Source organism: Aphidius gifuensis, linkage group LG2, assembly GCF_014905175.1.
Source record: "Aphidius gifuensis isolate YNYX2018 linkage group LG2, ASM1490517v1, whole genome shotgun sequence".
Taxonomy (NCBI): Eukaryota; Metazoa; Arthropoda; class Insecta; order Hymenoptera; family Braconidae; genus Aphidius; species Aphidius gifuensis.
The window spans coordinates 17,106,280-17,134,131 of NC_057789.1; the positions used below are offsets into that span (position 1 = coordinate 17,106,280).

At 30.2% G+C, this 27,852-nt stretch overlaps 1 long non-coding RNA gene and 1 pseudogene across 1 annotated transcript; one reads left to right on the forward strand and one right to left on the reverse strand.

Moving 5' to 3' along the window:
* Positions 1-10,508: 10,508 nt before the first annotated feature.
* On the forward strand, positions 10,509-12,437 carry LOC122850440 (annotated as a pseudogene).
* Positions 12,438-18,313: 5,876 nt separating this feature from the next.
* LOC122849247 lies at positions 18,314-19,301 on the reverse strand. Its single transcript, XR_006373542.1, has 3 exons — positions 18,905-19,301; positions 18,635-18,827; positions 18,314-18,561 (listed from the first exon to the last, which is right to left on the reverse strand). It is a non-coding gene; the product is annotated as an uncharacterized LOC122849247 (long non-coding RNA).
* Positions 19,302-27,852: the final 8,551 nt, after the last annotated feature.

The following is a 27,852-nucleotide window of genomic DNA, read 5'->3' on the forward strand; positions in this document are numbered from 1 at the left end:
AATGATTAAATTGAGAATTGAAATTATTAAACTATAACTTCGTGTTTTTTTTAAATAATCGGAAATTATTTTACCCTAACGGAAATAACGTGATTGTTTTGAGCATCGCAGAACGACAGCATAATTTAATCATAACATTTTTTGCAATGTATATTTAACTACATAACAGACTTTGAAAGTTTATCTAAAAGCTTGAATCTAACGAAAAATATCACTAATGAATACGATTATTAATATTTTTTATTGAATAAAAATATAAACAGTAAGGCTTGAAATATTTTAGAGCGCATAGTTTCAAGTGCAATGTTATTATTTATAGAACATTTACCAGCATAGGTTTGCTGGAAAGTTGAATGTAGAGTTGATATATGCATTATACAGCTGTAGCACACATGTTGGATAATGAATAACTTTCAGGAATGTCCAAATTCAGTGCCGTAGCCCCGGCGGTGAGAGACGTGACCGACCCTCGGATTATGCCGCTTTACCTCATTTGTATTCTTGTCCGATTTTTGCCTAGATTAGCCGGTTGAAAAAAGGGACTTAGGAAAAAAAATTAAAAAAGGCACTTAGTTTTGCCAAATATAAAAAAAAATTTTTTATTTTTTACTTTTAGGCCAATTTAGATATTTTGCTAGCTGCTGAATATTCTACTTAGCCTTAATAATAGCTAAACAATCAACATCTAGCTTATTTTACCAGCTAAATTTTTTACTGAGCCGCTAGATTTTTTACTAGCTGCTAGATATTTTACTTAGCCTTAATAATAGCCAAACAATTAATATCTAGCTTATTTTACCAGCCCAATTTTTTACTTAGCTACTTAGCTACCAACTTTCCCCCGCAGCGCATTTTACAAATATTATCATATAAGATATTTTATACAAAATTATAAAATGTCAAAAATAAGGAAAAACGAACGGTGGATAATTTATCAGAACAACAATATATACATCTATTAGGTGAAACACTGTAGTTTTTTTTTAATTTTATGTAAATAATAAAAGTGAATATTTGTTTAATTATATCGACTTTATTTTCATAGCATGTTAAATACACATTATGTTTACATAAGTTGTAAACTTATTATTCCCATCAAAGTCGTGTGAAACATCTTTCGACCACTACAATTATAAGTAAGTCTCGACAAAAAGCCTCGTAGCTGAAGATATTATTTGTTTTTCATGTCCACATTCTTAGGGGTTTTTTGGCTTTTTCTATGGGTGCACATGTGGTTCATGAAAATATATACGGAAGTAATACCATTTTTTTTTAATCGGCGTCAAATCCGCATCAAATCCAAACGAACGAAAAAAAATACTATAAAAGTTTCTTGTATGGCCTCGTGAGCCTTCATTTTTCTTTCAAATGTTAAAGAATATCGTAGAAAAGTGTATATAACTATTTTGCATTATTATGAACAAAGAATATAACATATTATGTTAACGTATCCATATTGTGACTAGATAGAATAGAATTATATTAATTTGAAGGAAACAGAAGATAAAAAAATATTCAAAGAAATGATGCATTGATAAATATAGTATACCTATATGTAAAATCCGTGTTTCTGATAATGCAGTGGATAATGAGTCGATTATAAACCAAGTGATGAAAAAAGCGAGTTTAAATTGCCGCAAGCACTCTGTCGGTTTTATTACCAAATGTATATTTTTCTGCTAACTACTCAGTTAGTAACACCACTCTGCAGATATATGACAAAATAAATGGATTTTGTAAAAGACTAACAACACAGTTCAAAAGCTGATATGTAATTAGAAAAAGTTTTCACAGTTTTAATACAGTTAGTAAAAAAAAAAACGAAAATATTGACAGCTAATACACGGGTATTGGAGAATAGCCGATACGCTTTTTTTTCTTATAGCATAATAGACATACATACTTTGAATTTTCTTGTAGCTCTCTTTCAATCGCGTGAGTATAAAAACTTTCATTAGTTATAAGAAAACACTTTAATAAATTATAGAAAAACCGTATATCTATGATTTGCTCATTTCTTGCTTATCAATAAAGAAGATTTACTGCTAAAATATGACGATATGCAAATATAAATAAGCATTTGTATATTTATTAAGCCAAATTGAAATCTGCTTCTTTTTCCCCACTGCATGAATATTTATACAATCCGATAACCAGATAGTATTAGCGAAGAACCCAACATTAGCGACAGCCGGAATTCCGCAAAAAACCAGATAAAGTGTGTATGGATATAAGTAGCGCGAATCTCAGTAGTGCCACCGATAGACTGTTTGAACTACAATCCAGTAAAACGGATCTTAGTAAATCGAACAAAATATACGAAAACGAAAATGAATAATATTCACCTAAGTAATAAAATTCTGGAACTTGAACCGAGAATCAATCAATTTTTTTCTTGATAAAACTTATTCTATTGAATATAGGTAACTCGATATATAATTAATTATATAAATAATAATGAATTATTATGTTGAAAATTATGCAAATATGTATTATCTGTGCTTAAGGCTCAAAGATTTGTAAAATTTTTAAGTTTTCAGCATATAATTTTAAAAATATTTGAATGCATATGAATGGCAAAATGTATAAATCAATGTATCCTGTATATTGAAATATTATAACGCGTTGATAACATAGTTTTTGGTAATTCGAAATAATGGTTATTGTAATCAAAGAGAAAATTAAGGGCAATAAATTGAGATGCAAAGTACTGTTAAACGCCTTGATATCAGTAGTGCGCCAACAGCAATTTTGATTGTGTTGATGGTATCGATGGATGTACCAGCGAATGATGAGATATAGAATATACCTTCCCCCATTTAATACTGCTACTTACAATATATATTGTCTCAAATTTTTACAAAAATCAAATTAAACTGATTCTTATTAGAAGTAAAAAAAATGTATTACCATTGTTTAATTTTACTTTCATAATACGAAACTTTTCATGTAGAAACAAGCAACCATAAATACCTAATTATAGTATATGATTAATAAATAGAACTTTATGCATCGTTTGCAGACAGGAATTCACGATAGTATCGTACATAAGAATATCCCAAAAATATACAATATCGAAAGAATTTTCGATTATTAATTAAAAATTTCATGCAATGTAACTATAAAAGTTCAATAAAACAGAAAATCTAAAGACTGCGAAATAATTAAAATCGAAAGAGAATGAATGTATATTTTATTAAAATGACCGAATTTTTTCTTTACTTAAAATATTGTAAATACACACGAAACTTTAAAAAAGTGTAAGACATCAGCTTTTTTTTGAGTGGTAAAAAATTTGTGCTAAAAAAAGTTGAAGCTATACATTAAAGAAACTAATTATTGAGAACAATATACACAACATACATATAATAACTATATTTTCTATTTTGGAGTTTCATCAGTTTGATTTAGGTATAATTCTAAAATAATCTACTGATATTTTACAAATAAGAATGAATCAATTACTCATTGTAAAGTAACATTGATCTTTGATTGCATTTTTTATTACCAGACTTTTAGGCTCGTGTGAAGTATATATCGTTGGTATATATTCTATCTCAACAAAAAAAAAAAAACAAGTTTTTTTTACAAAAAAAGTGTCAAGTATTCGAAATTGTCACTAATTGTGCGTATATTAATTAAGATGTGATACCAGAAAGACAAGAAAGAAATATATTTTTGACGTTGTAATTAAGTCTGAACTATTGAAAAAAAAAAAATTTTAAACTTGACCCCACCCGATGTAAAATATATGTCTATTAAATACTGAAACTTTATTTGGGAAAAACCAGGTGGGGTCAAGTTAAAAATTTTTTTTTTTTCAATAGTTCAGACTTAATTACAACGTCAAAAATATATTTCTTTCTTGTCATTCTGGTATCACATCTTAATTAATATACACACAGTTAGTGACAATTTCGAATACTTGACACTTTTTTTGTTTTGTTTTTTTTTTTGTTGAGATATCACATCTTTTTGTAGAGTAAACAATTGATATTTATGCTGTCAAATTAGTTTAGAGGTTATGTCATGCATACAAACAAATAATAACATACTGCAGTGCAATCAAAATATAAACACTAAAAAAAAGAAGAGAAGTAATTGTAAAGTTTTACCAACTGAACGGAAGAAATCTAGTCGATTTGATAAAAACGCAAAGACCGTAAATATCAATTATGCTTTAAATATATATTTCCGCAATGAAAAAATCTGATTTTTTTTTTAAAAAAAAGCTTGACATCGATTTATGGGATCATTACCAAACCTCAACATCCTCATTGAACTCTATCATATTTTAATTAAATTTCTAAAAGATTTGAGACGGAAGGGGACAAAATATTTGATGTATAATAAGGCACGGTAGTAGTAGTTAATCTCATCTCAAACATATTCTCATCAACACATATATATTTCTTTCTCATACTTGACTCGAGGCACTACCGTGCCTCTTGATATTTGCCTGTGCCACAGATTTTTTTATGTACAATTTTTCTTTTTTGTTAAAAAAATTCTAGACTGTAATGAATTATTGACGATAAATTTATATATCGGAACTGGTATTTAAGGCAGTATGTAAATCCCAAGGTAGGATAATTCTTTGGGTTCAAAGAGGCACCCTTGTAACCATAGCTTAAAAAAATAATAAGTGCCCTCTAATTTCTAAAATTTGTATACTTTACTGACGCGTCTTTAGAAGTATGAGTGAGGGCGCCTCGTATTTACACACACTAATACTACTTCAGCAGATTTTCAATGCTTCGCCTGGTACTTTTTGACTGTTTTTGACCCTAAATTTTCGTCTTAAATAATTAATAACTTTTACAATTCGTGGTAGAAATCGATGATTTTTTAAAAATTATTTTTGTTATTAAAAGAAGTATAAGCTGTAGTAAAATAAAGGTTTTCTGTGAGAGCGTTTTTTCAATAGAAGTGAAAACGTGCCGATGCTTCCGATGCTTGTGTGTTAAAGTGTTAAATTGTTGTCAATTTTGACCCTAATTATCTCGGTCAAATCGTGGTAGAAAATTACAAAAAAAATTTGATAAAATAGATCTTTATTTCACTTAAAAAATAAGCCTACTTTGATCAAAATCTGTGAGAGGGAATTTTTTTTCAATATTTTGACATACTGCCTTAAATTAAAACTATCATTATACAGTATACCGGCATGATTGAAAATGATTTCAAGAATCCTTCACCAGCATAGACAACTATTTGTAAAATAAAGACAGAAGGCGATTATTTTATTTCAAGCTCAAAAAAAAGTTATTTGCTGAGGGGTAATCATCTCTTTTGTAATGTGAAAATATTAAAAATTTAAATAGAAAATTTGCAATGACTTGAAATTTTAAGAATAATTGAGCATGCCTTGGAAGAAATGATGAAAGTCGTTTCATGCGTTGAGACGGGAGCGAAACAATGGCGGTATAGCTTCAACCCGTCGATAGGGCTGCGAGTTTGTTATTAAACGGTTAATACACAACGCTGAAAAAGAGCTGCGTGAACCTGGCACCCCACTTTATCGTAGAGACTTGTAGTATGGCTCATTTTGAAGGTCTTAATTTGTAGTAATTTGTAGTGAAAAGGGTTTAATTTGTAGTTCAAAAATTAAGGGTGAAAAAAGGGTTAAAAGATACTTTCTTCAAAAATTGACTTAGAGCGATGAGAGTAGGGCCAAAACGTTCGTTGAAATTTGTAGTAATTTGTAGTAAAAAGAGTTTAATTTGTAGTTCAAAAATTAGGTGTGAAAAAAGGGTTAAAATGTACTTTCGCAGAAAATTGAAGAAAAATAGTAATGAAGAGGTCAAATAGCTTTCTTAGAATTTGTAGTAATTTGTAGTGAACAAATTTTAATTTTGAGTTGAAAAATAATGACACAAAAAAAAAATTTTTTTTTTTTGAGCAATAATCATGATAAAATTGCATAACTTTTTTGTTGACAACCAGAAAAAAGTTACGAGTAAAATAAATGGAGAAAAAATCGAGAAAAATATAAATATATTTTTACTAAACCAGTTTCCCAAAAAAAAAAAAAGTCAAAAAAGTGGAAAAAAAAATTTTTTTTTTACTCCAAAATATTGAATACTAAATAACTTTTTTATTTATTGACCAAAAAACAAACTAAAATATTGGATAGATAGAAAAACATCCTAGCTAATTTGTAGTGAAGAAATTGGAATTTGTAGTTGAATCATTTGTCCGGAAAAATTATTTCTCTCATATAATACCTTAATAAATTATTGCGTAACTTTCTTATTTATTGACCAAAATTCAAACTAAAATATTAAATAGATAGGAAAACATCCTAGCTAATTTGTAGTGAAGAAATTAGAATTTGTAGTTGAACCATTTGTCCGGAAAAATTATTTCTCTCATATAATACCTTAATAAATTATTGCGTAACTTTTTTATTTATCGACCGAAATTCAAACTAAAATATTAAATAGATAGGCAAACATCCTAGCTTATTTGTAGTGAAGAAATTAGAATTTGTAGTTGAACCATTTGTCCGGAAAAATTAATTCTCTGACATATTCCCTTAATAAAATATTGCGTAACTTTTTTATTTATTGACCAAAATTGAAACTAAAATATTGAATAGATAAGGAAACATCCTAGCTAATTTGTAGTGAAGAAATTAGAATTTGTAGTTGAACCATTTGAGAAAAAAGTTACGCAATATTTTATTAAGGGAATATGTCAGAAAAATAATTTTTCCGGACAAATGGTTCAACTACAAATTCTAATTTCTTCACTACAAATAAGCTAGGATGTTTGCCTATCTATTTAATATTTTAGTTTGAATTTCGGTCGATAAATAAAAAAGTTACGCAATAATTTATTAAGGTATTATATGAGAGAAATAATTTTTCCGGACAAAGGGTTCAACTACAAATTCCAATTTCTTCACTACAAATTAGCTAGGATGTTTCCTTATCTATTCAATATTTTAGTTTCAATTTTGGTCAATAAATAAAAAAGTTACGCAATATTTTATTAAGGGAATATGTCAGAGAATTAATTTTTCCGGACAAATGGTTCAACTACAAATTCTAATTTCTTCACTACAAATAAGCTAGGATGTTTGCCTATCTATTTAATATTTTAGTTTGAATTTCGGTCGATAAATAAAAAAGTTACGCAATAATTTATTAAGGTATTATATGAGAGAAATAATTTTTCCGGACAAATGGTTCAACTACAAATTCTAATTTCTTCACTACAAATTAGCTAGGATGTTTTCCTATCTATTTAATATTTTAGTTTGAATTTTGGTCAATAAATAAGAAAGTTACGCAATAATTTATTAAGGTATTATATGAGAGAAATAATTTTTCCGGACAAATGATTCAACTACAAATTCCAATTTCTTCACTACAAATTAGCTAGGATGTTTTTCTATCTATCCAATATTTTAGTTTGTTTTTTGGTCAATAAATAAAAAAGTTATTTAGTATTCAATATTTTGGAGTAAAAAAAAAATTTTTTTTTCCACTTTTTTGACTTTTTTTTTTTTGGGAAACTGGTTTAGTAAAAATATATTTATATTTTTCACGATTTTTTCTCCATTTATTTTCCTCGTAATTTTTTTCTGGTTGTCAACAAAGAAGTTATGCAATTTTATCATGATTATTGCTCAAAAAAAAAAAATTTTTTTTTTGTGTCATTATATTTTTCAACTCAAAATTAAAATTTGTTCACTACAAATTACCACAAATTCTAAGAAAGCTATTTGACCTCTTCATTACTATTTTTCTTCAATTTTCCGCGAAAGTACATTTTAACCCTTTTTTCACACCTAATTTTTGAACTACAAATTAAACTCTTTTTACTACAAATTACTACAAATTCCAACGAACGTTTTGGCCCTACTCTCATCGCTCTAAGTCAATTTTTGAAGAAAGTACCTTTTAACCCTTTTTTCACTCTTAATTTTTGAATTACAAATTAAACCCTTTTCACTACAAATTACTACAAATTAAGACCTTCAAAATGAGCCATACTACAAGTCTCTACGATAAAGTGGGGTGCCAGGTTCACGCAGCTCTGAAAAAGTCATTTTCTCTGAGTCAAAAAAAGGAGAAGGGGTGTTCGTTCAAGGAGCGCTTGATGGCGACCAAATGTCATGTTGGTGTCGAGCAATGTTGAGGAGGCTTAATAAAATGTGTACAATGATAAACAATAACATTTCTTAAATAATCAACAACTAAGTAAATATCAAATTACTATCTTATCAATTCATTATAATATTTAAAAAAAATAAATAAATCCATGTAGGGTTACCATATCTCCAGGAAACCAAATCAAAACATTTTCCTCTCACTCCAAAATTTCACCCCCTCCACCCATAAATTTATGTTTCAAGTTAATAATCATAACAATTCATTTATTTTAATTATATGTTATTTATTTATTCGTTTTTTTTAATTATTCAGTAACTATTCATCACAATTACACGAACGATAAAAAAATTTTTTACAGTAGTCAATTTCTTTGTCTAAATTAATTCATTAAAAATTAATTGGTTAGCAAAATTCTTTCTTCAGGCATTTTTCTTATAGCTTTCAAGTTATAATATTTTATACAAATTAAAAGCTATAGAAAAAATGGCTAAGGAAAGGATGTTGCTCACTAATTAATTTTTGAAGAATTAATTTAGCTGAAGAAATTAATTGGTGAGCCACATTCTTTCCTTAGCCATTCGTCGATAGCTTTTCATTTATTTAAACAAATTAAAAGCCATAGGAAAAATGGATAGGGAAAGGATGTGGCTTACCTATTAATTTTCAAAGAATTAATTTCGCTAAAGAAATTAATTGGCAAGCCACAAAATTTACAAAAAAATAATTTTACGAAAATAAAAAAAGGGTTGCCTAGGCTATAGAAATTTTTCATCGGGCCCCCTATACTCTATCTCAACAAAAAAAAAAAACAAGTTTTTTTCATAAAAAAATAAAATAAATAAAAACTTTAAAAATATTATTTGATAATTCTACGTAATTATAGATGTTGCAAAACGATTAGAAATTAAACTTTTACTTTATCACAAAAAAACAATTTGAAAAAATAAACGAAATTTTTACATATTTAGTTAACAAACTAGAAGTTTGGATAAAAAGAACGATATAAATATTGCACTGGATGCAATACAATGTTTGGTACATACTTGTACGTACATTTGACTCAGAGTTCTTAATGAGCAAATTATAGAAGATAAAAAAAAAAAAAAAAAGAAAAATAAGTTGAAAAAAATATGTAACAAAGCTTAATATGTATTTTATTTTTTATATAATTAATAATCATGTGTTTATGTATTTTTGTTATTTTAATCTTTTATTAAGATCATCTTTAATATGTATTTTAATTTATGATTTAAATAAAGTCGTGCCACTTTAGCCAATATGGCAACCGGTGGTCAGCACTTCTTATTGGCTTAAAAAAACGTATGCGCATGGACCTACCTGTATATTTCTACCATGAATAAATCAAACTACAATATTTGTTATTGAAGTGAAACTTCTTTACGGAGGGTAGTGAAAAAAAAAATAGTGTGTCGGCCATATAACGCTCAGAGCAGCAATGCCAACTCTGAAAACAGCAATATGGTATGAAGTAAGGGAAAATATGGTAAAATGGACACCATTATGGTATAGAAGGAAATTTTAAATTTTTTATTGAAATAAATTAAATGAAACCATGCAATTAATTTTTTTTTATTATTATTTATTTATTTAGTCATATTTACTTATTTTTATTAATATATTTATTTATTAATAATGACATTTTTCATATTAATTTTTTCTAATTTTTATCATATGAATTTTAGTACTCTTTAATGTAAATATATTTTTAATTAAAAAACAATATAGGTATATTGTTTAATTTTTTAAAATTAAAATTTTTAGTTTGTATCAAACAAAACTCCCATTAACTCATCATCATCATCATCATCATCATCAATATAATTTTCTTTTTCTTTAATATTTGGTTTATCATACAAAGTACTTGTAGTCATACGTGAAGCATTTCTTTGGATAGCTTAAATTTAATGCAATTTCCATTGGAAAGAACATGTTGACTAGCTAATAATATTCCACGCATTGTTGGTACAGCTAATTTATTTCTTATTTTTGTTTTAGCCAAGTTAATTTTACTGAAAGTTCTCTCACTATCAGCATTTGAGTGTGGGAGTGCTAAAATATTTAACACACACTCAGATAAGTTTTTATACAAATATTCATCACCATCATTTTTTATGCTCATTATACATATACCCAAAAAGCATCACACATTACAACATTTTTCATCAACTTCCTGTGTAAGTGGGTGCAAATATTGGGGACCAATCAAGAGATCTCTCTATAGTCTTCTTGATTGGTACATAGCAAGGAGGAAGTATGTCTACCAATATGAAAAAAAAATGTTAATGTTTGTAATTAAAAAAAAAAAATTTCTGATTTTTTGGTGAAAAAACTAAATTATGGTATATGCCATATGGTAAAGTCGTTATGGTATATGGTATGGAAGATCAAAATATGGTAAACATACCATAATTATGGTATGGTTGGCAACGCTGGCTCGGAGCGAGCCGACCAGTGTTGCCAGAGCCTAAACTGGGGTGCGTTCTTAGGTGTGTTCGTCCACTATTCACACCGAGCGTATGCACGGAGCGTATGCAAGGAAGCGCTAGCGTTTTGCGGTCATTCCCTGGTAGAAATATTTCTCCGCCGTTACTCCGGCTTTTTCCGGCTTTCTCCGGCATTACTCCGTTTTTGGCCCATTTCCGGAGAAACTACTCCGGCATGAGGTTGGTGGCGGAGAAATTACTCCGGCATGAAATTGATGGCGGAGAAATTATACCGGCATGAGGTTGATGGCGGAGAAATTACTCCGGCATGAGATTGGTGGTGGGAAAATTACTCCGGCATGGTATCGATGGTGGGGAAATTACTCCGGCATGAGAATGATGGCGGATAAATTTTTCCGGCATGGGATTGATGGCGGAGAAAATATTACAATTGTTATTAATAAATACTATTTTTGAGCAGACAAACTAGAAGTATTTTTCATCGGTTGAACATTTTTATAATATGACAATCTATTCTTTTGTGTTCTTTTGGTTCATGGAGAACCACATCCAACCCCGCACATACACATGCTTTATAAAAAAAAAAAATTGTCAAGTTCGCTCACACATTTATAATCTAATCCTCGCCGAGTCGCCGGACGGCTGCCAGAAATACCACCTCTACTGCTCACCATCGCTACTCATATACATGTGTGCGCCACTGTAGCATAGCAGTGGAAGCAACGTAGATTGTTTTTATTCATTATCTTGTTAAAAGAAAAAAGTTGTAGTGTTGTGCCCTAGTATATAAGGCAATGGAAAATCATATCAATAAACAAATAAAATAATAAAAAAAGCCATATTGTGCCCAGGGCTAATATTAAAACACTCAGAATAAATGAATTCTGCTTGGATAAATTTGTGGTTCAGCAAAATGGCAGCAGCCGACTCACCAACGGACGACAGTCTTTATCCAATTGCAGTTCTGATCAATGACTTATAAAATGAAAATTTACAAGTAAGTACAATAATTATTATTTTTCAAATATTACCAAAGTTTTTTATGTTTGAAAAAAAAAAAATAACTCGATCTTAGTCAGCAAGTGTTTGTAACAATGAGGTTATAACTAAACTGTTTTTTTTTATATTAATTTCATCATATCAGTTGATTTAAAATTTGTTTAAAATGTAAATATGATGAACATTTTATTTTATTACAATTAATGAATATATTTTTATTTTATAGCTGCGATTAAATTCAATCAAAAAACTTTCAACGATTGCCTTGGCACTTTGTGCTGAACATACTCGTTGTGAGTTGATACATTTTGTTCCATTGGTACAACGTTTGGCATCTGGTGATTGGTGTACGTCAAGAACATCGACATGTGGTTTAATAAGTGTATCTTATCCACGTGTAAGTACAGCAACAATAGCTGAATTAAGAAATCATTTTTATAATTTATGTCAAGATGATACACTAATGGGGCGACGTTCAGCATCATCAAAATTGGGAGAATTTGCGAAAGTTGTTGAAATTGAGTATTTAAAATCTGATTCAATTCTAATGTTTGTTATACTTGCACGAGATGAACAAGATTCTGTTCGTTTATTAGCTGTTGATGCATGTGTTAGTATATTGCAACATTATTACAACGAGAAGATGTTGAACAACGTGTTATGCCAAAATTACGTCAATGTGCTGCTGATTTATCATGGCGTGTACATTATATGATTGATGATAAATTTATAGATCTTGGAAAAGCAGTTCATTATAAACGTACCACATTCCGAAAATATAATTTTAGTTTTTCTGAGTCATTAAATGTGATGGTTAGTTTAAATAAATATATTTGATAAAATTGATGAACATATAACATTTCTACATTGTTTTTTAGTAATCTCATGCCGAATTAATTACTCCGGCATTAATGTTATGCCGGAGTAATTATTCTGGCATAAGATGAATGCTGAAGAAAATGCTTCGGCATAAAACTAGTGGTGGACTAATTTTTCCGACATTACTTTCATGCCGGAGTATTTACTCCGCCATCAATCTCATGGCGGAGTAATTTTTCCGCCGTCAATCTCATGCCGGAATAATTTTGTCGGCATGAAGTTAATGTCGGAAAAATGAATCCGCCACTAGTTTTATGCCGGAGTTATTTCTCCTTCACTGATCTAATGCCGAAATAATTTCTCCTTCACTGATCCCATGCCAGAATAATTTCTCCGGCACGAATCCTATGCCGGGATAATTCCTCCGCCATCAATCCCATGCCGAAATAATTCCTCCGCCATCAATCCCATGCCGGAATAATTTTGCTGGCATTAATCCCATGCCGGAACAATTTCTACGACATGAATCTCATGCCGGAATAATTTCTCCGCCATCAATTCCATGCCGGAGTAATTTTTCCGCCATCAACTTCATGCCGGAATAATTTCTCCGCCATCAACCTCATGCCGGAATAATTTCTCCGCCATCAATTTCATGCCGGAGTAATTTCTCCGGCACGAATCTCATGCCGGAGTAATTTCTCCGCCATCAATTCCATGCCGGAGTAATTTTTCCGCCATCAATCTCATGCCGGAGTAATTTCTCCGGAAATGGGCCAAAAACGGAGAAATGCCGGAGTAATGCCGGAGTAATATTTCCACCAGGGTTTGAAGAAACTTTAGTAACTAAAATTTACTAAAAAATTCGTTATTTTCAGTCATTGTGTTTATTTTGTTAATTTAATAATTTTTTCTCAGACGCAAGAACAAATTACCAATTAATAATAATGAAAGAGAGCGAAAGAACTGGAAAAAACGAATAGCAATAAATAAATAGTAAATTTTAGTTACTAAAGTTTCTTCAAATGACCGCAAAACGCTAGCGCTTCTTTGCATACGCCCCGTGCATACGCTCGGTGTGGAAAGTGAACGAACACACCTCTTAAATAGCGAGTTACGGGGTAGAGTTAGGCAAAGTTAAGTTAACACCAGATTATAACCCCGGTCATTCTTAAATAAACGAGGTAGAGTCAGTGAGTTAAGACGTATATACGTGTGTTTAAGTCTTAACCCACTGACTCTACCTTATTCATTTAAGAACGACTGGGGTTATAGTCTGGTGTTAACTTAACTCTGCCTAACTCTACCCCGTAACTCTCTATTTAAGAACGCACCCCTGAGGGTGCGAACTCATGAGACCGCTAAAGTTAGCGGCAATATGGCTGATTTCAATATGGCGGCCAATATGGCTGCTGTTTTCAATATGGCGATGGTAAATTCCGTGGATAAAGCATTTTTTGTTGACTTCCGTGACTCTAATTCTACTGTTCAACTGAGTTGAACAGTAAAAATTAGATTCACGGAATTCGACAAAAAGTGCTCAAATCACGGAATTTACAAACTGCGCATGCTCTGATGCACCGCCATATTGAAAACAGCACCCGTATTCAGAGGATGTTCTCATTAGGGCGTTTTTTTTCCGATGGTGGCGCTTGTGAAGCTTTTCCATGTAAAATCTATATAAAAAGTTCACAAGCGCCGCCATCGGAAAAAAAAGCCCTAATGAGAACATCCTCTGAATACGGGTGCTGCAGCCTTATTGGCCGCCATATTGAAATCGGCCATATTGCCGCTAACTTTAGCGGTCCCATGAGTTCGCACCCACTGAAATATAATAAAACTGGAAGCCGAACTTCGTGTCGCCGAGAGAGAAACTCAATGGTTGGGATGTTGTCCTTGTCGGTACAGTCACGTCAACTATAATTCGTTGAGACTACTGAAATATAATGTAACTTTTATACTGAGTAGTACTAGTTTGTTTTGACGTTGACTGTACAAGATTCAATGTGCGCATGCGTGAGTGAGAGAGAATGCCAACCAATGTATTGCTATCTCTAGCGACATTCCGTACATTGGCTAAGCATAGGAGTTCACCTTCCAGTTTTATTATATTTCAGTGTTCGCACCCTCAGAGAATGTGCCTCCCAAGAAGACTAGGAACCTAGTCTCTAGTCTTCTTGGTGCCTCCTAGGCAGGGGGAAATGTGCCTCTTGGCAGATAGATGCGCTTCGACTTAGTTTTGAAAATTCAACACTAGATGGCGATACCATATTTTCTTTATATTCAAAAGTTTATTTAATTTACTGATACAATAATAAATAATTATTTATTATTTAAAGCGATATAATATTATTTCATTTGATAATTAAATTAATTAATAATTTAATTGCTAAGTAATTTAATTTGATATAATAATAAATAATTATTCATTATTTGATGTGATATAATATTATTTCATTTAATAACTTAATTAATTAATGATTTAATTTCTAAGTAATTTTATTTACATTGTGAATATTTGCTATAAAAATTGTACTTAGCCTTTTCCTAAGAACACATTTATCCCTGAGTTACAGCTTTACCGTTTTATTTTAAGAAAAAAATAAGAAAAAATTACATAAAAGCCTTTATTTTACTTTAACAAATTAAAATAAAAAAAAGTTGTGACGTAAGCAAAGTTGTAATTTGCGGGATAAATTAAAAGTGCAAGCCACTAGCCCAGAAAATCTTATATAGAATGGAGCTAAGGAATTGATGCAGCTTATCATTTAATTTCTTTGGCTACATTAATTTTGTAGCTTCATCTTTTTCTTAGCTACTGCTTTTCCTTGGTATTTTTATTTATTGAAATAAATTGCATTTATTTTATATTTCTTCAATAAATTAAAATATCAAGGAAAAGCAGCAGCTGAGGAAAAGATGAAGCTAAAAAATTAATGAATAATGTTGCTTACCACATAATTTCTTTGGCTGCATCGATTCCTATAGGCAAACCCTAATAATTAATTTCAATGGCAATCAACACCAATTAAAATTGTATTATACAATGAATATTTTAGAAAGAGTTTCTTAAGTTGTACTCAATGCTTGGAACAGAGAAAAGGATACTTCCATTCCGAAACATAATATCTATAACATAAACATCATAAAAATAAAACATAAACATCATAAAATAATAAATTCGAGTTCTGAGGTTATTCAAAGCAAGAAGGCAGTTCTTATCGCATTGAAAAAAAAAAATTCTAAAATGTTTTGGATCTAAAATGTTTTAAAAGCATATAATAATAGTGATGATAAAAATGTGCCTCCAAAAAAAAAGGCGTGCTTTTGTGCCACCGTTCATAGAAATGTGCCTCGAAAGGCACATTTGTGCCTCATGTGGCAACGCTGGAGCCAACGCTCGGCGCCAGGGTTACCAGTTTTTCAGAGCATCGTATCGCCATCTCCTTACCTTCAAAACGCCACATATCGCCATTTTTCATCCAACTTTATAAACGTAAAAATGACCAATTTAATTCATAGTAAAAGGGTGCATTCCTTTAATAAAAAATTTTTTTTCGTTTTGCAATTTCGCCCTGTATTACCGACTAAAAACTAGAAACAGAAACAACGAGAAAAGTGATAAATTTCTCTATGCAATATTCCAGGCTTTACAGTTTACGATAATGTGTGGTACGAGCTATGTGACAATAACAAACAATCACAACAAGTCAATTTTCTATTTATTTCAGTTTGATATGCATTAATATGAACATTGAACAGTTATTCATCTAATAATTGGAAGCCAAAAAAAATAATGTCATGTGCCAGTACTGCCACTACAAGAAACAGCTTTTTCCTATAAAATTTTGGCCGGTATTACAGGGCGAAATTGCAAAACGAAAAAAAAATTTTTATTAAGGGAATGCACCCTATATGTTAAAATTGAATGTATTCTAGAGCTGTTAATTAGCCGGTTATTCATTTTTTTGACGGTTAATAACCGGTTTAAAACAGAACGGGGGCGGGGCATCGACGCGCATGCGCTGAATTTAAAGCTTCACGATAGGTCCAAAATCAGAGACTTATTTCAACGTTTCATATAATTAATTATTAATAATAAAAACAATAAATTATTATAAATAAATAAATTGTTATAAACAAAAAAAATATAATATTTTAGTTATTTATATAAAATTAGGGTTAAAAAAAGAAAATTATAATGATACATACTGAAAATAAAAATAAATATAAAAAATAAAAATGATTGGGAATAATAATATTAGCAAGACCTGTAGATTCCATATATTGAATTTATTAGTAACAATGAATAGAAGAAAAATTGAGACTAATAATATTTTTAAAATTATACAATAATATTGTAACAAGGAGCTAATAATACAAACTTTAAAATATACCATATGTTAACGTTTTTTATATTTTTTTATACCATGAACTTGTTGAAAACTAATAAAGCTTTTTATTTTCATTGTGACATTAGTTAGTCAAGATTTTGCACTAGCAATTTGTTCTCAAAAAAAAAAGTAAAAAGAAAAAAATATAAATGAAAAACAAAAAAATAAGCAAAATTCTTATGAGAAAAAAAAGAAAAAAAAAAAAGGACAAACTCAACTAAAAACTAGATGTGTTTTTAAATTTTAAATGATTAGTTTTTGGTGTACTTTGAACTTAGAAAAATAATACTTCTAACCCCTTTTTTTAAGTACAATAATGTTAATTCAAGCTCTGGCATATATTGCTCGTGCAAAAGAAGCATTCAATTTATCATGATTTTCTTTGGACATTTTAGTATCAATAAACTTGTCAATTGAGCTTTTGTTTTGAGTTGTTTTGTTCTTTGTAATTAGTGCTACAACTTGCTTAGATGATTGTCTGACATCAAGTTTATTTTTTTGGCACAATCATTTCCTCAAAATTTGTTTAAATTTCATCATCACAATTTTGACATTCTTGAGCAAGATGCTTCATCATTCTACCAGCATTCGAAACATATTTTTTTCCACAATATTTACAACTTTTTGTCTTAAGACACAATTGTGTTTGTATTCAGGATTTGCAACAACATTAAAATGTTTCCAAAGCTCAGATTCAGAACGACCCATTGTTAAAATTAGTATCTATAAAATATATGAACTGTTATTAAATCTCTTTGAACTCAATTTAATTACTTTTTTTACTTACATATATGACATATCAATGCACATCAACAACAAAAATGTAGACTGTGAACTCTGGGTTTAACCTCACTTTTCCTTTTTACAATAATCAAGTCTCTCTGGGCTGAATATGACATACCCATCAACTGCAAATTATAATATTAATTGTTATACCCATAATTATTCGAAATTTATCACTGATAGTTCTTCTTTTAAAAAAAAATGTTTAAAAAAATATTAATAACAATAAAAATTAAAGTTGTTATGATGTTTACGTTTTTCACTGTCTTTTTTTATTCACAAATTTTTCAGTTGACACTACGATTGAATTTTTGTCAACATAATTTAATTATTCATATTTTTTTGACATTAAATGAATAATATTTATTGTTAATATTATTTATAATAAATTAATATTTTTATTGTTGAAAATTAAAAAATTTAATAAATAATACATAGTACATACGCAGTATGAAGTACGCGCAGCATTTTGTGCGCAGGCTCCTCCCTTTTTTAGTTAAAAACCGAAAAATTTTTAACCGCCTGTTATTAACCGGTTAATAACCGACTCACAGCTCTAATGTATACACAATGAATTGACTGGATTTAAATTGGACGAATAATAATACAAAACACACCTATATTTTATTTTATAATATTAAATATTAAATAAATTGTATTTATTTCAATAATCAACATATTAACTTTACATTTTTTATAATAATATTTTAAAATTAAATAGTCTTTCCTGGCTTAAAAATAAAATATATAATGTATTTTTATTGAAATAATTTTTGGCTTATGTATTGCTCACCAATTATCAAACTATACTTGAACATTTTGTATGGTGTAAACCTAAACTTTCAAATACAGTATCTTTACCATGTAATTTAAGTATTTCACTGAGATCATCAATTGCAGACATTGACATATGGTTAGCTGTAAATACTGACAACTTTATGTCAAGCTTTTTCATCTCATCAGTGACTGTTGGAGCAACTGAAAAATGAATTACATTATATTACATTATCTAAAATTCGCTGAACAAAAAAAACAAATATCCTATACGTACCAAAATTCATAATTGTGTTTTTCTTTGATAATGTTCATGCTAAAATATTTTCTCCATGCACACGACATGCTGAAGTCAGTGCAATGAGCACGCAAAGATATTTTGCATTAAGCTTTCCACCATGCTTCATTTTGATGAGTATAGTATAATTTATGATATTCTTCTGGAGCATTCACAATTGATGTAATCCATCCTATATAAAATACATAAATACAATTTATTAATATGAACATATATCAAATAAACATGATTATAAATATTTTTCCTAACCTTTAGCCCAGTCATATTTTTCCCATTTTTTTTGATAACTGAAAACTCTTTTTTTTTTTTGTTGAAGACATGTCAACAGTTTTTTCGCCAGTTTTTGGTGGTAATGTAAGTTACATATGCATTTATATATACATATATATGTATATACGTAAAAATACATGTCACAGGTGCATTCAGCCATAGGGTCGGTTTTCACTCACAGCTTCATGACGCGCGACACCAAGCGTCTTGACGCAAAGCAGCCGACTTCTTGACGCAAAGCACCCAACTTCTTGACGCAAAGTGTCCAGCTTCTTGACGCGCAGCATGAAACTTCATGACGCGCAGCTTGTTTTGGCCGCCATTGTTGTTTACATTCTGTCAAATTTAAAACATGTGACCTTTTTGACAGAATGTAAACAACAATGGCGGCCAAAACAAGCTGCGCGTCATGAAGTTTCATGCTGCGCGTCAAGAAGCTGGACACGTCAAAAGTGGGTGCTTTGCGTCAAGAAGTCGCTGCTGCGCTGGTGTCGCAGTCGCTGTGTCTGCGTCTCCGATGTGAGTGAAAACCGTTCCGCTATATGGTCGCCGCATAATTGAGGGGCGCTAGTAGTACCATGGTAACGTGCGCGACTTGTATCGCTTTTTTTTTACAATGCGCACAATACAAACATACTCTGACAAACATCATGTGTATAATGCTCTATTAGTGTTTGTTAGAGTATGTTTGTATTGTGCGCAGTGTAAAAAAAAAGCGATACAAGTCGCGCACGTTACCATAACCTACCCTCAATTATGCGGCGACCATATTTTTTTTGGTTTTGTTCGTCCTCCTGTATTTCTAGTCTTCTTGAGCACCCGTATTCACGGGGCAAAATTGTTCTCATTAGGGCTTTTTTTTCCGCTGATGGCGCTTGACAAAATTTTTTTTATATAGATTTCATATAGAAAGGCTTCACAAACGCCGCCATCGGAAAAAAAAACGCCCTAATGAGAACATCCTCTGAATACGGGTGCAGGTCAGTTTAACAAAACATTAACATCACCAAGCGCTACCAAGTGAGAAAGTGGTGGTTGCCGGTAAAGCTGAAAATCAACAAAAAGTTTCCAGCTAACCCTAGAGCCCAGATAACCACAACTGGTAGGACGATATGCTACCGGTAATCTACTGCTAGCTTACCAGTAACTACTACTGGTAGGTAACTGGTAGCTCCTACCAGTAATTTCAAACAAGTATATAACTGGAATTCTACTGGTAGATACTACCGGTAGGAACTACCAGTAATCTACCAGTAAAATTCCAGTTATACTACCGGTAGGAACTACCAGTAATCTACCAGTAAAATTCCAGTTACAAATTACTGGTAAGAACTACCAGTAATTTACCAGTAGAATTCCAGTAGAAAATTACTGGTAGGAACTACCAGCACCCGTATTCACAGGGCAAATTTTATACAATTTAGAGCTTTTTTTTGCCACTGATGGCGCTTATAAATTTTTTTTTATATAGATTTTACATATAAAAGCTCCACGAGCGTCACCGGTGGATGAAAAAAGCCCTAAATTGTAATGCCCTGTGAATACGGGTGCAGTAGTCTACTGGTAGATTACTGGCAAATCATTTTGATAAACCCGAAAGCCTTAGCATTAGAGTATTTGCCGTAATAAATAACACGCTTGCTTGTAATTATATTACTGAATAAATTAATATTTTACGGCATACAGCTGAAGTATAAATGCAGCTAAGAAAATTTATTTTTTTTAAAACAAAAATGCTTGTCCTATATATATATTCATTTATTTAATAAATAAAATACAAGTTATTGAATTTTTAAAAAATGAAAATGTCTAACGAAATGTAGTAGCTTAGAAAAGAATGTGGCTGAGGAATTAATGTTGCTTGAAACATAATTTTTCTGGACACATTAATTCCTTAGCTACTGCTTTCCTTTGGAATTTTTTTTTATTTATTGAATAAAATATATGTAATTTTATTTTTAAAAAAATAAAATGTCCAAGGAAAAGCAGTAGCCATCCTGTTTTGAAACAGGTTAAGAAAATTTCTCCGCCATTACTCCGCCATTACTCAGGCTTCCTCCGGCATTACTCCTTTTTTAGCCCATTTCGGAGAAAATACTCCGGCATGAGGTTGGTAGCAAATTAATTTTTCCGACATTAATTTCATGCCGGAGTAATTTCTCCGGAAATAAGCAAAAAACGGAGAAATGCCAAAGTACTGCCGAAGTAATATTTCCACCAGGGCAGGAAAAGTATGTGGTAAAGAAATTATTTTTTTGGCAACATTAATTGCTACATTTTTAGTGTTCCGTAGGACACTTATGTTTTCGCTTTTCTGTGACTTTTTGTTATTTCGAGATAAAACGTGAAGTCCTGAATCGAATTGGCTTGTGAGATGCTCATTTTCTTTATTTTTTTTGGCCAAAAGCAATCGTCATATTTATTTCCAATTTTGGGGCTTTATTAGATTTAATATGCCCATTTTTGGACATGGCCCAATTTCAAATATTGACCGATCAATTCCGGCAATGTTTTAATCGACGACGCTTCATCTGTAGACTCTACGATATTTTTTTCAAATTTTTCGGTTGTTCATTTTTTTTTTTGTTCAACGATATGTAGTGTCACGAACTGTTTTTTTACAATATTTTTTGAACCGCAGAACCGAATTAGTCGATGTTATAACAAATTTGGTTTTTTTTTTTTCCAAAAACAGACATGATATTTTTTTTTACTTTTTGGGCCTTATTAGATTTAATATGCCCATTTTTGGACATGGCCCAATTTGAAATATCGACCGATCAATTCTGGCAATGTTTTAATCGACGACGCTTCATCTGTAGACTCTACGATATTTTTTTTTAATTTTTATTCTTTTATTTTTTTTTTAATAAAAGAAAACTCAAAGACAGTCATTTAATTTCCAATAAAATGGAAAAACAAATCGAACAACAAAAAAAAAAATAAAAAATGATCGTACAGAACACTGAGGGTGCACCTTGGGGGGCTTCACTATAATTTTTTCCTTAGCTACTGCTTGTCCTATATATATTTATAAATATTTAATAAATAAAATACATGTAATTTAAGGTACATTCTTAGCTACCTTCCGAATATAAGAATTTCTTGAAACATTGAAACATAAATCATTTCGTGAAATAATATATTATGTTACAGACTTATTTTTTTTATAATAATTAATTAAAGTTGGCTACTTATAGAGAGGTTAAACATGGGCTCTTATGGGAGGGGATGTTTGAAATTTTTTTGATCATAACTAAATTACATTTCTAAATATAAGATTTTATTAAAAAACTGATAGATAATAGTAAAAATAATAAGGAATTTTTTAATATCTGGTTCATATGGAGTTACAGCACTGATTTTGTTATTTTAATTAAAAATATGTGGTAAAAAGTTGTTTTTTTACTGATTTTCTAACGAAGAGCCATGATATTGAAAAAGCGGGAAAATTTAAAATTGCATAAAAGAAATTTGATTACAAAATAATGGAGCATCATAAATGCAAACATTCATGAAAATATTATTAAAAATAGTTTTATTAACTATATAAAATTGAGATTGATAATAAATATTAATATTAATTGGATATAAATAAAAAACTTCATACTGATACAAATCAGTGATGCATACTAACAAAAAAAAATTTTTGTGTGCAATATTGAAATGAATAAATATTATAGAATAATTGTTTTTATCAATACATAGTTGGTTTTTATTGAAATATATTGCATAACATGAATTAATAATGGAAAAAATAAATTGTTAACTCAAAAAAAATGATCACGAAAAGTTCAAACTTTTGGTTTTTTGGGGTTGGTATGACAAAATCTTCAATGTAAAAAGCATAGGATTTTATTTAAGACACGCCCACAAAATCTAACTAAGAATGTACCTTAATTTTTAAAGGATAAAAATGTCTAAGCAAAAGTAGTAGCTAAAGAAAAAATGTAGCTAAGGAATTGAGGTTGCCAAAGAATTATATTTTAAGCAACATTATTTCCTTAAAACATAATTCTTTGGCAACCTCAATTCCTTAGCTACATCTTTTCCTTAGCTACTGCTTTTTCTTGGACATTTGTATTTTTAAAAAATAAATTTACATGTATTTTATTTGTAAAATTTAGATTTAGCTAAGAAATTGATGTGGCCAGAAAACTTATTTTATAAGCAACTTTAATTCTTTAGCTACATCTTCTCCTAAGCTACTGCTTTTCTTTGGGATTTTTATTTATTTTACAAATAAAATACATGTAAATTTATTTTTTAAAAATACAAATGTCCAAGGAAAAGATGTAGCTAAGGAATTGAGGTTGCCAAAGAATTATGTTTTAAGGAAATAATGTTGCTTAAAATAATGTAGCTAAGGAATTGAGGTTGCTAAAGAATTATATTTTGAGCAACATTATTTTCTTCAAAGATAATTTTTTGGCATCCTCAATTCCTTAGCTCTATCTTTTCCTTAGCTACTGCTTTTCCTTGGACATTTGTATTTTTAAAAAATAAATTTACATGTATTTCATATTTAAAATAAATAAAAATCCCAAGGAAAAGCAGTAGCTAAGGAAAAGATGTAGCTAAAAAATTGATGTGGCCAGAAAACTTATTTTGTAAGCAACTTTAATTCCTTTGCTACATTTTTTCCTCAGCTACTGCTTGTCCTATATATATTTATTTATTCAATAAATAAAATACGTGTAATTCAATTCTTAAAAGATGAAAAGGTCTGAGGAAAGGTAGTAGCTAAGAAAAGAATGTGGCTAAGGAATTAATGTTGCCTAAATTTTTCTGGCCAGATCAATTCTGTAGCTACTTTTTTTCCTTAAGTTTTTTTTCCGGATTTTCTTTCTTAAAATAAATTGCATTAATTTTATTCGTGTTAAATTTGAATTTAAAAAAAAAATCAATGGATGCAGTTCTGGTAATATAAAAGTAATATAACAATTATTGATACATTTAATAGCAACTTATTATTTTTCAAACTGTGAATTAATTGACTGCCAAAAACTACAAGTAAACTACCGGTAGATTATTGGTAAGTCTTTCCGGTATGTCCTACCAGTAATCTACCAGTAAGACCTACTAGTAGATTACTGGTAGGTTACTCGTAGGAATTACCGGTAGTCCCTACTAGTTATCTACCAGCAGTCCAATTCACAAGGCAAATTTTTTACAATTTAGGGCTTTTTTTTGCCGGTGGTGGCGCTTGTCAAATTTTTTTTATATAGATTTCACATACAAAAGCTCTACAAGCGCCGCCAGTAGAGGAAAAAAGCCCTAAATTGTAATGCCCTGTGAATTGGACTGCTGTAGACTACTGGTAGGTCTTACTGGTAGATTTCCAACGAAAATTACCGGTAGCTACCAGTAGATTACTGCAGTCCAATTCACAGGGCAAATTTTATACAATACGTCGCTAGCGCCATAAGTAAGCCGTAAGTGAGACGGAACTGAGCCGAGACGACCATCGAACACAGCTACTAGCAGTCCAATTCACGGGGCATTACAGATTAGGGCTTTTTTTCACCACTTAAAGCGTTTGTGAAGCTTTGGTATGTAAAATCTATATAAAAAAAATTTTAAAGGCATGTGGCCACTAGCATAGTTTTTCGACCAAGTTCTATGCCATAGCACTTGTTTCACTATATCTTACTAGAAATTTACTAGAAAATGGCCGCCGAGGACTATGTTGAAAAAATGCTGCGTGCAGCATTTTCAGCATAGAACCGCTAACTTCACGCTAGTATTTTTTGATACAGCCAACATTAAGAAAATACAACAACAATGGTTAGCGTTATTAATAAATTTGTTTGTTTATATTTACACATGTATAGTACATATGTATAATGATTGACTGTCAAAATATCAAATTGTTAACAAATAAGAAAGGTTATATTTTTATTTATTTTTTATGTGTTTCTAAGCAAGTTGGTATAGCTGAAACAATTTCAAAAAACGATTAAAACGCCGCCCTATAGCCGTCATATGTGAACTATTTCTGCCATATCGCTATGGCATAGAACTTGGTCGAAAAACTATGCTAGTGGTCACAAGCCTTTAAAATTTTTTTTATATAGATTTTACATACCAAAGCTTCACAAACGCTTTAAGTGGTGAAAAAAAGCCCTAATCTGTAATGCCCCGTGAATTGGACTGCTAGTAGCTGTGTTCGATGGTCGTCTCGGCTCAGTTCCGTCTCACTTACGGCTCACTTATGGCGCTAGCGACGTACGGTTGTTTGAAGAACTACAAAGGCACAAAATCTCAGGCTTGCGGCCTGCAGCGCCATGTCTCAATCCTCGGGAATCAGAAAACACCGTAAATGAAAAAGTCTTTCTGACATAGTATTGCGATTCCATCTATTGTGAGCTAGAACAAGTTGCCGCCGTAATGTTTTAGCCGACTAGCGGATCTTTCCAAATTCCGAAGTGTAAGCTTCGTAAATGAACTTTCCTTAAGTTGGGCCGAACTCTTAAAAATAGAAATTATTAATTAACGTTTATAATTATCATTTATAAATTAGATTAGGACGAATTTAGAGATTTCAAATATTGTTGTTTGCATTATATTGAAAATGATAAACATTTTTTTGCCGTTTACTGAATTCTACTAAAAAAAAATTATGTTTCATGTGAGTTGATAATATTTACTAAAAATATTATTAGATAAAAGTATAATTTTTTTTTGTTCATATATTTGGAAAATATATGATATTATCACACTAAACTTTTGATTCTCTTAATACGAGTTGGTGATAAAAGCGAATTTTATTCTACAACTTTTTATCATTTTAATAAATATTGATAAAGAATTCAATGCCACTTTATAAACGATAATAAAATATAATTCTGAATTTGCACTTAACAACCAAATAGTTATGTGTCCGCAAATATTGTTTCAATAAAATTAATATTCTATTTCTACACCAATTTTCGAAAATAGGAAGCTGTTATTTTTGTGCACAATCAAAAAAACTTAATCCGAATAAACAATTCTATAAAAATGCTATGGAACTTTTTAAGCATCGTATAATTGTACCTTAGGCCTATTGTATTGTTACACCAATTTCATAGTCCTACGACAGTGAAAATCATCTGTCACCCTGAGTCGTTAAAGTTTTTAATCTTAAGAATAAACAATAGTCAAAAGTAAAAATAATATAATCAGATTATTGACCGCTTGTGTGCATGCAACGTTAATACAACTATGTAAATAATGGTTTTTAATTAAACGATTCTCTACAAAATCCAAAATGTGAGAATCCTGATTCATCCGCCGTATAATTTATCACCCAAAAAATACCGTCGATAAGGCAGAAATTTTAGGCGTACAGTTTTTCTACGATTATTATTATTATTATTGTTGTTGTTGTTGTTGTTATTATTATTATACATAGCCTTTAATTGTAAATAAAAAATTTTTGATGTTATAAATGATGTAACTATAAAAAAAAAAAAAACAACAACAACAATAACAACATTGATGTATGTATTTTGACACCATATTTTGAGGTTATGTCTATAAATTTTAAATAAATTTGAATGGTGTCGCCATCTTGTGCCAAAAGAGTTAGTAAAACAGGGCCCTATTTATCGATTAATTTTGCGGATGAATCAGGATTTCTAGTATTTCGTTTTAATAACAAATGCAAATCTGAGCATTGTAAAAATCTAGTGTTACATAATTATGATGGAATCATCACTAGGGTTTTATAAAATTTCAGAAAGTCTATAATGGTTAATATATTCGAACGGAGAAAATACATTGCGAAAAATATAGAACAAATGAATATATGATTAGACAATAAAAATACAACTTCAGAAAGCTATTGATCGGCTTAGCTGATTGAATCTGAAAACAGAAAGAGGTTGTAAAATAATATACATAGATTATTATTCGGCTATATCAATTAAACGGACAATAATTTTAATATAGAAAAGTAGAATTAGCTATATATACATTTGATTAAAATCGTTTTTGGCTCATTCGTACTAGCGGAATTTGATAATAAGAGTACTCTATGTATATAGATGAACCAATTTTTTTACGATAGATTTTACCGACGATTATTTGTTGTCTGTAATCTATTTCTACATATAAATATAACACGGATTTTTTTTCAGACGATGAATAGACACAAACTCGTAAAAAATTACTAGTGATTTTTATCGTATTCGGTATAATTATTGAACATTATTTTTCGTTAAAAGGTGACTCATATATTATGATAAATATCGTAATAACATGAATTTAAAAAATTAAAAAATTAAAATATGCTAATTAATAGAAATACATAGTGTCATAAATTTATTATTACAAAATATGAGAAAATAAAAAAAAATATATCATTGAAAATTATAACTCTTAAACATAATAAATATATCTTATTTATCATTTATCTTGTGGCATAACATTATATCGGATAAAAGCAAAATAATTTAATATGTCGATTTACGTAAAGTATTCAAGTCGGACATAGTGCCAACTGGATATTTACCGACATTCAATATCCCTCTTACGGACTAAATGAGCTTAAAGAGACTTTATTTTTCGGATGTTCACCCTGAACGGTGTAACCGAAACTAGCGCTCCGGGCCGCAAGCCAAATCTCAATACAGGTGCCTATCTATATCATCACTGTAAATAAACAATATTTATTGGGGCATTAAGCATAAGCGCCATCGACGTCTTTTTGGCGCGTCAAAAAGATGACTTATTAGTTGCTTTCTTTCACAAAAATCTTTTACTGGAGCTCCAGATCACTCCAGATAAACGCCATCTGTTGGATCAGAAAGCGTCATCTGTGAGCAAATGTACAAAAGTGATTTTAAAAATAGAAAATGGCTGAGCATTGGCGTCAACTCTGTTATTATTATTTGTTATTGTTGTCGGTCGACCAGATAACCGGGATAACAGAGTTGACGCCA